Source organism: Triturus cristatus, chromosome 1_1 (genome assembly GCF_964204655.1).
Source record: "Triturus cristatus chromosome 1_1, aTriCri1.1, whole genome shotgun sequence".
Taxonomy (NCBI): Eukaryota; Metazoa; Chordata; class Amphibia; order Caudata; family Salamandridae; genus Triturus; species Triturus cristatus.
In genome coordinates this window covers 1096727155-1096739430 of record NC_140579.1, presented here as the reverse complement: position 1 = coordinate 1096739430, position 12276 = coordinate 1096727155, and positions in this window count along the sequence as shown.

The window sequence follows — 12276 nt, the reverse complement described above, 5'->3', positions numbered from 1 at the left end:
TATTTTTAACCCCACTTTGCTGCTACAAATCATTGTCAGGTTTTAACCTTTATGTGTGATAACATGTGATATTGTGTATCTGCACTGTTGGCACTACGAAGGACACCTTACCTGCCTCTCCCTGGCCCCGGTCCGACGCGGCAAGTGTCGTTGCGCGGAGGGCCTCTGGGAGCAGATTCCAGCCTCACTTACTGCTGGTCAACGCTCTAGCTCTTCAGGCGCCCAGCACCATTTAAGGCCTCTCAAATGCGCTCGCGCAGCGGACGCAGCAGTCACTGATCCTGGGACGCTGCAGGCTGCTCTGTGCGAAGATGCGTTTTTTAGCCACCTGAATATTTTTAACCCAACTTTGCTGCTACAAATCATTGTCAGGTTTTAACCTTTATGTGTGATAACATGTGATATTGTGTATCTGCACTGGTGGCACTACGAAGGACACCTTACCTGCCTCTCCCTGGCCCCGGTCCGACGCGGCAAGTGCTGTTGCGTGCAGGGCCTCTGGGAGCAGATTCCAGCCTCACTTCCTGCTGGTTAGCGCTCTAGCTCTTCCTGCGCCCAGCACCATTTAAGGCCTCTCAAATGCGCACGCGTATCGGACGCAGCAGTCACTGATCCTGAGACGCTGCAAGCTGCTCTGTGCGAAGATTCGTTTTTTAGCCACCTGAATATTTTTAACCCCACTTTGCTGCTACAAATCATTGTCAGGTTTTAACCTTTATGTGTGATAACATGTGATATTGGGTATCTGCACTGTTGGCACTACGAAGGACACCTTACCTGCCTCTCCCTGGCCACGGTCCGACGCGGCAAGTGCCGTTGCGCGGAGGGCCTCTGGGAGCAGATTCCAGCCTCACTTCCTGCTGGTCAGCGCTCTAGCTCTTCAGGCGCCCAGCACCATTTAAGGCCTCTCAAATGCGCACGCGCAGCGGACGCAGCCGTCACTGATCCTGAGACGCTGCAAGCTGCTCTGTGCGAAGATTAGTTTTTTAGCCACCTGAATATTTTTAACCCCACTTTGCTGCTACAAATCATTGTCAGGTTTTAACCTTTATGTGTGATAACATGTGATATTGTGTATCTGCACTGTTGGCACTACGAAGGACACCTTACCTGCCTCTCCCTGGCCACGGTCCGACGCGGCAAGTGCCGTTGCGCGGAGGGCCTCTGGGAGCAGAGTCAAGCCTCACTTCCTGCTTGTCAGCGCTCTAGCTCTTCAGGCGCCCAGCACCATTTAAGGCCTCTCAAATGCGCACGCGCAGCGGACGCAGCAGTCACTGATCCTGAGACGCTGCAAGCTGCTCTGTGCGAAGATTCGTTTTTTAGCCACCTGAATATTTTTAACCCCACTTTGCTGCTACAAATCATTGTCAGGTTTTAACCTTTATGTGTGATAACATGTGATATTGTGTATCTGCACTGTTGGCACTACGAAGGACACCTTACCTGCCTCTCCCTGGCTCCGGTCCGACGCGGCAAGTGCCGTTGCGCGGAGGGCCTCTGGGAGCAGATTCCAGCCTCACTTCCTGCTGGTCAGCGCTCTAGCTCTTCAGGCGCCCAGCACCATTTAAGGCCTCTCAAATGCGCACGCGCAGCGGACGCAGCAGTCACTGATCCTGAGACGCTGCAAGCTGCTCTGTGCGAAGATTCGTTTTTTAGCCACCTGAATATTTTTAACCCCACTTTGCTGCTACAAATCATTGTCAGGTTTTAACCTTTATGTGTGATAACATGTGATATTGTGTATCTGCACTGTTGGCACTACGAAGGACACCTTACCTGCCTCTCCCTGGCCCCGGTCCGACGCGGCAAGTGTCGTTGCGCGGAGGGCCTCTGGGAGCAGATTCCAGCCTCACTTACTGCTGGTCAACGCTCTAGCTCTTCAGGCGCCCAGCACCATTTAAGGCCTCTCAAATGCGCTCGCGCAGCGGACGCAGCAGTCACTGATCCTGGGACGCTGCAGGCTGCTCTGTGCGAAGATGCGTTTTTTAGCCACCTGAATATTTTTAACCCAACTTTGCTGCTACAAATCATTGTCAGGTTTTAACCTTTATGTGTGATAACATGTGATATTGTGTATCTGCACTGGTGGCACTACGAAGGACACCTTACCTGCCTCTCCCTGGCCCCGGTCCGACGCGGCAAGTGCTGTTGCGTGCAGGGCCTCTGGGAGCAGATTCCAGCCTCACTTCCTGCTGGTTAGCGCTCTAGCTCTTCCTGCGCCCAGCACCATTTAAGGCCTCTCAAATGCGCACGCGTATCGGACGCAGCAGTCACTGATCCTGAGACGCTGCAAGCTGCTCTGTGCGAAGATTCGTTTTTTAGCCACCTGAATATTTTTAACCCCACTTTGCTGCTACAAATCATTGTCAGGTTTTAACCTTTATGTGTGATAACATGTGATATTGGGTATCTGCACTGTTGGCACTACGAAGGACACCTTACCTGCCTCTCCCTGGCCACGGTCCGACGCGGCAAGTGCCGTTGCGCGGAGGGCCTCTGGGAGCAGATTCCAGCCTCACTTCCTGCTGGTCAGCGCTCTAGCTCTTCAGGCGCCCAGCACCATTTAAGGCCTCTCAAATGCGCACGCGCAGCGGACGCAGCCGTCACTGATCCTGAGACGCTGCAAGCTGCTCTGTGCGAAGATTAGTTTTTTAGCCACCTGAATATTTTTAACCCCACTTTGCTGCTACAAATCATTGTCAGGTTTTAACCTTTATGTGTGATAACATGTGATATTGTGTATCTGCACTGTTGGCACTACGAAGGACACCTTACCTGCCTCTCCCTGGCCACGGTCCGACGCGGCAAGTGCCGTTGCGCGGAGGGCCTCTGGGAGCAGAGTCAAGCCTCACTTCCTGCTTGTCAGCGCTCTAGCTCTTCAGGCGCCCAGCACCATTTAAGGCCTCTCAAATGCGCACGCGCAGCGGACGCAGCAGTCACTGATCCTGAGACGCTGCAAGCTGCTCTGTGCGAAGATTCGTTTTTTAGCCACCTGAATATTTTTAACCCCACTTTGCTGCTACAAATCATTGTCAGGTTTTAACCTTTATGTGTGATAACATGTGATATTGTGTATCTGCACTGTTGGCACTACGAAGGACACCTTACCTGCCTCTCCCTGGCTCCGGTCCGACGCGGCAAGTGCCGTTGCGCGGAGGGCCTCTGGGAGCAGATTCCAGCCTCACTTCCTGCTGGTCAGCGCTCTAGCTCTTCAGGCGCCCAGCACCATTTAAGGCCTCTCAAATGCGCTCGCGCAGCGGACGCAGCAGTCACTGATCCTGGGACGATGCAAGCTGCTCTGTGCGAAGATTCGTTTTTTAGCCACCTGAATATTTTTAACCCCACTTTGCTGCTACAAATCATTGTCAGGTTTTAACCTTTATGTGTGATAACATGTGATATTGTGTATCTGCACTGTTGGCACTACGAAGGACACCTTACCTGCCTCTCCCTGGCCCCGGTGCGACGCGGCAAGTGCCGTTGCGCGGAGGGCCTCTGGGAGCAGATTCCAGCCTCACTTCCTGCTGGTCAGCGCTCTAGCTCTTCAGGCGCCCAGCACCATTTAAGGCCTCTCAAATGCGCTCGCGCAGCGGACGCAGCAGTCACTGATCCTGGGACGCTGCAAGCTGCTCTGTGCGAACATTCGTTTTTTAGCCACCTGAATATTTTTAACCCCACTTTGCTGCTACAAATCATTGTCAGGTTTTAACCTTTATGTGTGATAACATGTGATATTGTGTATCTGCACTGGTGGCACTACGAAGGACACCTTACCTGCCTCTCCCTGGCCCCGGTCCGACGCAGCAAGTGCTGTTGCACGCAGGGCCTCTGGGAGCAGATTCCAGCCTCACTTCCTGCTGGTTAGCGCTCTAGCTCTTCAGGCGCCCAGCACCATTTAAGGCCTCTCAAATGCGCACGCGCAGCGGACGCAGCAGTCACTGATCCTGAGACGCTGCAAGCTGCTCTGTGCGAAGATTCGTTTTTAGCCACCTGAATATTTTTAACCCCACTTTGCTGCTACAAATCATTGTCAGGTTTTAACCTTTATGTGTGATAACATGTGATATTGTGTATCTGCACTGTTGGCACTACGAAGGACACCTTACCTGCCTCTCCCTGGCCACGGTCCGACGCGGCAAGTGCCGTTGCGCGGAGGGCCTCTGGGAGCAGATTCCAGCCTCACTTCCTGCTGGTCAGCACTCTAGCTCTTCAGGCGCCCAGCACCATTTAAGGCCTCTCAAATGCGCACGCGCAGCGGACGCAGCAGTCACTGATCCTGAGACGCTGCAAGCTGCTCTGTGCGAAGATTCGGTTTTTAGCCACCTGAATATTTTTAACCCCACTTTGCTGCTATAAATCATTGTCAGGTTTTAACCTTTATGTGTGATAACATGTGATATTGTGTATCTGCACTGTTGGCACTACGAAGGACACCTTACCTGCCTCTCCCTGGCCCCGGTCCGACGCGGCAAGTGCCGTTGCGCAGAGGGCCTCTGGGAGCAGATTCCAGCCTCACTTCCTGCTGGTCAGCGCTGTAGCTCTTCAGGCGCCCAGCACCATTTAAGGCCTCTCAAATGCGCACGCGCAGCGGACGCAGCAGTCACTGATCCTGAGACGCTGCAAGCTGCTCTGTGCGAAGATTCGTTTTTTAGCCACCTGAATATTTCTAACCCCACTTTGCTGCTACAAATCATTGTCAGGTTTTAACCTTTATGTTTGATAACATGTGATATTGTGTATCTGCACTGTTGGAACTACGAAGGACAGCTTACCTGCCTCTCCCTAGCCCCGGTCCGACGCGGCAAGTGCCGTTGCGCGGAGGGCCTCTGGGAGCAGATTCCAGCCTCACTTCCTGTTGGTTAGCGCTCTAGCTCTTCAGGCGCATAGCACCATTTAAGGCCTCTCAAATGCGCACGTGCAGCGGACGCAGCAGTCACTGACCCTGAGACGCTGCAAGCTGCTGTGTGCGAAGATTCGTTTTTTAGCCACCTGAATATTTTTAACCCCACTTTGCTGCTACAAATCATTGTCAGGTTTTAACCTTTATGTGTGATAACATGTGATATTGTGTATCTGCACTGTTGGCACTACGAAGGACACCTTACTTGCCTCTCCCTGGCCACGGTCCGACACGGCAAGTGCCGTTGCGCGGAGGGCCTCTGGGAGCAGATTCCAGCCTCACTTCCTGCTGGTCAGCGCTCTAGCTCTTCAGGCGCCCAGCACCATTTAAGGCCTCTCAAATGCGATCACGCAGCGGACGCAGCAGTCACTGATCCTGGGACGCTGCAAGCTGCTCTGTGCGAAGATTCGTTTTTTAGCCACCTGAATATTTTTAACCCCACTTTGCTGCTACAAATCATTGTCAGGTTTTAACCTTTATGTGTGATAACATGTGATATTGTGTATCTGCACTGGTGGCACTACGAAGGACACCTTACCTGCCTCTCCCTGGCCCCGGTCCGACGCGGCAAGTGCTGTTGCACGCAGGGCCTCTGGGAGCAGATTCCAGCCTCACTTCCTGCTGGTTAGCGCTCTAGCTCTTCAGGCGCCCAGCACCATTTAAGGCCTCTCAAATGCGCACGCGCAGCGGGCGCAGCAGTCACTGATCCTGAGACGCTGCAAGCTGCTCTGTGCGAAGATTCGTTTTTTAGCCACCTGAATATTTTTAACCCCACTTTGCTGCTACAAATCATTGTCAGGTTTTAACCTTTATGTGTGATAACATGTGATATTGTGTATCTGCACTGTTGGCACTACGAAGGACACCTTACCTGCCTCTCCCTGGCCCCGGTGCGACGCGGCAAGTGCCGTTGCGCGGAGGGCCTCTGGGAGCAGATTCCAGCCTCACTTCCTGCTGGTCAGCGCTCTAGCTCTTCAGGCGCCCAGCACCATTTAAGGCCTCTCAAATGCGCTCGCGCAGCGGACGCAGCAGTCACTGATCCTGGGACGCTGCAAGCTGCTCTGTGCGAAGATTCGTTTTTTAGCCACCTGAATATTTTTAACCCCACTTTGCTGCTACAAATCATTGTCAGGTTTTAACCTTTATGTGTGATAACATGTGATATTGTGTATCTGCACTGGTGGCACTACGAAGGACACCTTACCTGCCTCTCCCTGGCCCCGGTCCGACGCGGCAAGTGCTGTTGCACGCAGGGCCTCTGAGAGCAGATTCCAGCCTCACTTCTTGCTGGTTAGCGCTCTAGCTCTTCAGGCGCCCAGCACCATTTAAGGCCTCTCAAATGCGCACGCGCAGCGGACGCAGCAGTCACTGATCCTGAGACGCTGCAAGCTGCTCTGTGCGAAGATTCGTTTTTAGCCACCTGAATATTTTTAACCCCACTTTGCTGCTACAAATCATTGTCAGGTTTTAACCTTTATGTGTGATAACATGTGATATTGTGTATTTGCACTGTTGGCACTACGAAGGACACCTTACCTGCCTCTCTCTGGCCACGGTCCGACGCGGCAAGTGCCGTTGCGCGGAGGGCCTCTGGGAGCAGATTCCAGCCTCACTTCCTGCTGGTCAGCGCTCTAGCTCTTCAGGCGCCCAGCACCATTTAAGGCCTCTCAAAGGCGCACGCGCAGCGGACGCAGCAGTCACTGATCCTGAGACGCTGCAAGCTGCTCTGGGCGAAGATTCGGTTTTTAGCCACCTGAATATTTTTAACCCCACTTTGCTGCTATAAATCATTGTCAGGTTTTAACCTTTATGTGTGATAACATGTGATATTGTGTATCTGCACTGTTGGCACTACAAAGGACACCTTACCTGCCTCTCCCTGGCCCCGGTCCGACGCGGTAAGTGCCGTTGCGCGGAGGGCCTCTGGGAGCAGATTCCAGCCTCACTTCCTGCTGGTCAGCGCTCTAGCTCTTCAGGCGCCCAGCACCATTTAAGGCCTCTCAAATGCGCACGCGCAGCGGTCGCAGCAGTCACTGATCCTGAGACGCTGCAAGCTGCTCTGTGCGAAGATTCGTTTTTTAGCCACCTGAATATTTTTAACCCCACTTTGCTGCTACAAATCATTGTCAGGTTTTAACCTTTATGTTTGATAACATGTGATATTGTGTATCTGCACTGTTGAAACTACGAAGGACAGCTTACCTGCCTCTCCCTAGCCCCGGTCCGACGCGGCAAGTGGCGTTGCGCGGAGGGCCTCTGGGAGCAGATTCCAGCCTCACTTCCTGTTGGTTAGCGCTCTAGCTCTTCAGGCGCCTAGCACCATTTAAGGCCTCTCAAATGCGCACGCGCAGCGGACGCAGCAGTCACTGATCCTGAGACGCTGCAAGCTGCTCTGTGCGAAGATTCGTTTTTTAGCCACCTGAATATTTTTAACCCCACTTTGCTGCTACAAATCATTGTCAGGTTTTAACCTTTATGTGTGATAACATGTGATATTGTGTATCTGCACTGTTGGCACTACGAAGGACACCTTACCTGCCTCTCCCTGGCCACGGTCCGACACGGCAAGTGCCGTTGTGCGGAGGGCCTCTGGGAGCAGATTCCAGCCTCACTTCCTGCTGGTCAGCGCTCTAGCTCTTCAGGCGCCCAGCACCATTTAAGGCCTCTCAAATGCGCACGCGCAGCGGACGCAGCAGTCACTGATCCTGAGACGCTGCAAGCTGCTCTGTGCGAAGATTCGTTTTTTAGCCACCTGAATATTTTTAACCCCACTTTGCTGCTACAAATCATTGTCAGGTTTTAACCTTTATGTGTGATAACATGTGATATTGTGTATCTGCACTGTTGGCACTACGAAGGACACCTTACCTGCCTCTCCCTGGCCCCGGTCCGACGCGGCAAGTGCCGTTGCGCGGAGGGCCTCTGGGAACAGATTCCAGCCTCACTTCCTGCTGGTTAGCGCTGTAGCTCTTCAGGCGCCCAGCACCATTTAAGGCCTCTCAAATGCGCACGCGCAGCGGACGCAGCAGTCACTGATCCTGAGACGCTGCAAGCTGCTCTGTGCGAAGATTCGTTTTTTAGCCACCTGAATATTTTTAACCCCACTTTGCTGCTACAAATCATTGTCAGGTGTTAACCTTTATGTGTGATAACATGTGATATTGTGTATCTGCACTGTTGGCACTACGAAGGACACCTTACTTGCCTCTCCCTGGCCACGGTCCGACACGGCAAGTGCCGTTGCGCGGAGGGCCTCTGGGAGCAGATTCCAGCCTCACTTCCTGCTGGTCAGCGCTCTAGCTCTTCAGGCGCCCAGCACCATTTAAGGCCTCTCAAATGCGATCACGCAGCGGACGCAGCAGTCACTGATCCTGGGACGCTGCAAGCTGCTCTGTGCGAAGATTCGTTTTTTAGCCACCTGAATATTTTTAACCCCACTTTGCTGCTACAAATCATTGTCAGGTTTTAACCTTTATGTGTGATAACATGTGATATTGTGTATCTGCACTGGTGGCACTACGAAGGACACCTTACCTGCCTCTCCCTGGCCCCGGTCCGACGCGGCAAGTGCTGTTGCACGCAGGGCCTCTGGGAGCAGATTCCAGCCTCACTTCCTGCTGGTTAGCGCTCTAGCTCTTCAGGCGCCCAGCACCATTTAAGGCCTCTCAAATGCGCACGCGCAGCGGACGCAGCAGTCACTGATCCTGAGACGCTGCAAGCTGCTCTGTGCGAAGATTCGTTTTTTAGCCACCTGAATATTTTTAACCCCACTTTGCTGCTACAAATCATTGTCAGGTTTTAACCTTTATGTGTGATAACATGTGATATTGTGTATCTGCACTGTTGGCACTACGAAGGACACCTTACCTGCCTCTCCCTGGCCCCGGTGCGACGCGGCAAGTGCCGTTGCGCGGAGGGCCTCTGGGAGCAGATTCCAGCCTCACTTCCTGCTGGTCAGCGCTCTAGCTCTTCAGGCGCCCAGCACCATTTAAGGCCTCTCAAATGCGCTCGCGCAGCGGACGCAGCAGTCACTGATCCTGGGACGCTGCAAGCTGCTCTGTGCGAAGATTCGTTTTTTAGCCACCTGAATATTTTTAACCCCACTTTGCTGCTACAAATCATTGTCAGGTTTTAACCTTTATGTGTGATAACATGTGATATTGTGTATCTGCACTGGTGGTACTACGAAGGACACCTTACCTGCCTCTCCCTGGCCCCGGTCCGACGCGGCAAGTGCTGTTGCACGCAGGGCCTCTGAGAGCAGATTCCAGCCTCACTTCTTGCTGGTTAGCGCTCTAGCTCTTCAGGCGCCCAGCACCATTTAAGGCCTCTCAAATGCGCACGCGCAGCGGACGCAGCAGTCACTGATCCTGAGACGCTGCAAGCTGCTCTGTGCGAAGATTCGTTTTTAGCCACCTGAATATTTTTAACCCCACTTTGCTGCTACAAATCATTGTCAGGTTTTAACCTTTATGTGTGATAACATGTGATATTGTGTATCTGCACTGTTGGCACTACGAAGGACACCTTACCTGCCTCTCTCTGGCCACGGTCCGACGCGGCAAGTGCCGTTGCGCGGAGGGCCTCTGGGAGCAGATTCCAGCCTCACTTCCTGCTGGTCAGCGCTCTAGCTCTTCAGGCGCCCAGCACCATTTAAGGCCTCTCAAAGGCGCACGCGCAGCGGACGCAGCAGTCACTGATCCTGAGACGCTGCAAGCTGCTCTGGGCGAAGATTCGGTTTTTAGCCACCTGAATATTTTTAACCCCACTTTGCTGCTATAAATCATTGTCAGGTTTTAACCTTTATGTGTGATAACATGTGATATTGTGTATCTGCACTGTTGGCACTACGAAGGACACCTTACCTGCCTCTCCCTGGCCCCGGTCCGACGCGGTAAGTGCCGTTGCGCGGAGGGCCTCTGGGAGCAGATTCCAGCCTCACTTCCTGCTGGTCAGCGCTCTAGCTCTTCAGGCGCCCAGCACCATTTAAGGCCTCTCAAATGCGCACGCGCAGCGGTCGCAGCAGTCACTGATCCTGAGACGCTGCAAGCTGCTCTGTGCGAAGATTCGTTTTTTAGCCACCTGAATATTTTTAACCCCACTTTGCTGCTACAAATCATTGTCAGGTTTTAACCTTTATGTTTGATAACATGTGATATTGTGTATCTGCACTGTTGAAACTACGAAGGACAGCTTACCTGCCTCTCCCTAGCCCCGGTCCGACGCGGCAAGTGGCGTTGCGCGGAGGGCCTCTGGGAGCAGATTCCAGCCTCACTTCCTGTTGGTTAGCGCTCTAGCTCTTCAGGCGCCTAGCACCATTTAAGGCCTCTCAAATGCGCACGCGCAGCGGACGCAGCAGTCACTGATCCTGAGACGCTGCAAGCTGCTCTGTGCGAAGATTCGTTTTTTAGCCACCTGAATATTTTTAACCCCACTTTGCTGCTACAAATCATTGTCAGGTTTTAACCTTTATGTGTGATAACATGTGATATTGTGTATCTGCACTGTTGGCACTACGAAGGACACCTTACCTGCCTCTCCCTGGCCACGGTCCGACACGGCAAGTGCCGTTGTGCGGAGGGCCTCTGGGAGCAGATTCCAGCCTCACTTCCTGCTGGTCAGCGCTCTAGCTCTTCAGGCGCCCAGCACCATTTAAGGCCTCTCAAATGCGCACGCGCAGCGGACGCAGCAGTCACTGATCCTGAGACGCTGCAAGCTGCTCTGTGCGAAGATTCGTTTTTTAGCCACCTGAATATTTTTAACCCCACTTTGCTGCTACAAATCATTGTCAGGTTTTAACCTTTATGTGTGATAACATGTGATATTGTGTATCTGCACTGTTGGCACTACGAAGGACACCTTACCTGCCTCTCCCTGGCCCCGGTCCGACGCGGCAAGTGCCGTTGCGCGGAGGGCCTCTGGGAACAGATTCCAGCCTCACTTCCTGCTGGTTAGCGCTGTAGCTCTTCAGGCGCCCAGCACCATTTAAGGCCTCTCAAATGCGCACGCGCAGCGGACGCAGCAGTCACTGATCCTGAGACGCTGCAAGCTGCTCTGTGCGAAGATTCGTTTTTTAGCCACCTGAATATTTTTAACCCCACTTTACTGCTACAAATCATTGTCAGGTTTTAAATTTTATGTGTGATAACATGTGATATTGTGTATCTGCACTGTTGGCACTACAAAGGACACCTTACCTGCCTCTCCCTGGCCCCGGTCCGACGCGGCAAGTGCCGTTGCGCGGAGGGCCTCTGGGAGCAGATTCCAGCCTCACTTCCTGCTGGTTAGCGCTCTAGCTCTTCAGGCGCCCAGCATCATTTAAGGCCTCTCAAATGCGCACGCGCAGCGGACGCAGCAGTCACTGATCCTGAGACGCTGCAAGCTGCTCTGTGCGAAGATTCGTTTTTTAGCCATCTGAATATTTTTAACCCCACTTTGCTGCTACAAATCATTGTCAGGTTTTAACCTTTATGTGTGATAACATGTGATATTGTGTATCTGCACTGTTGGCACTACGAAGGACACCTTACCTGCCTCTCCCTGGCCATGGTCCGACGCGGCAAGTGCCGTTGCGCGGCGGGCCTCTGGGAGCAGATTCCATCCTCACTTCCTGCTGGTCAGCGCTCTAGCTCTTCAGGCGCCCAGCACCATTTAAGGCCTCTCAAATGCGCACGTGCAGCGGACGCAGCAGTCACTGATCCTGAGACGCTGCAAGCTGCTCTGTGCGAAGATTTGTTTTTTAGCCACCTGAATATGTTTAACCCCACTTTGCTGCTACAAATCATTGTCAGGTTTTAACCTTTATGTGTGATAACATGTGATATTGTGTATCTGCACTGTTGGCACTACGAAGGACACCTTACCTGCCTCTCCCTTGCCCCTCTCCGATGCGGCAAGTGCTGTTGCGCGGAGGGCCTCTGGATGCAGATTCCAGTCTCACTTCCTGCTGGTTAGCGCTCTAGCTCATCAGGCGCCCAGCACCATTTAAGGCCTCTCAAATGCGCACGCGCAGCGGACGCAGCAGTCACTGATCCTGAGACGCTGCAAGCTGCTCTGTGCGAAGATTCGTTTTTTAGCCACCTGAATATTTTTAACCCCACTTTGCTGCTACAAATCATTGTCAGGTTTTAACCTTTATGTGTGATAACATGTGATATTGTGTATCTGCACTGTTGGCACTACGAAGGACACCTTACCTGCCTCTCCCTGGCCCCGGTCCGACGCGGCAAGTGCCGTTGCGCGGAGGGCCTCTGGGAGCAGATTCCAGCCTCACTTACTGCTGGTCAACGCTCTAGCTCTTCAGGCGCCCAGCACCATTTAAGGCCTCTCAAATGCGCTCGCGCAGCGGACGCAGCAGTCTCTGATCCTGGGACGCT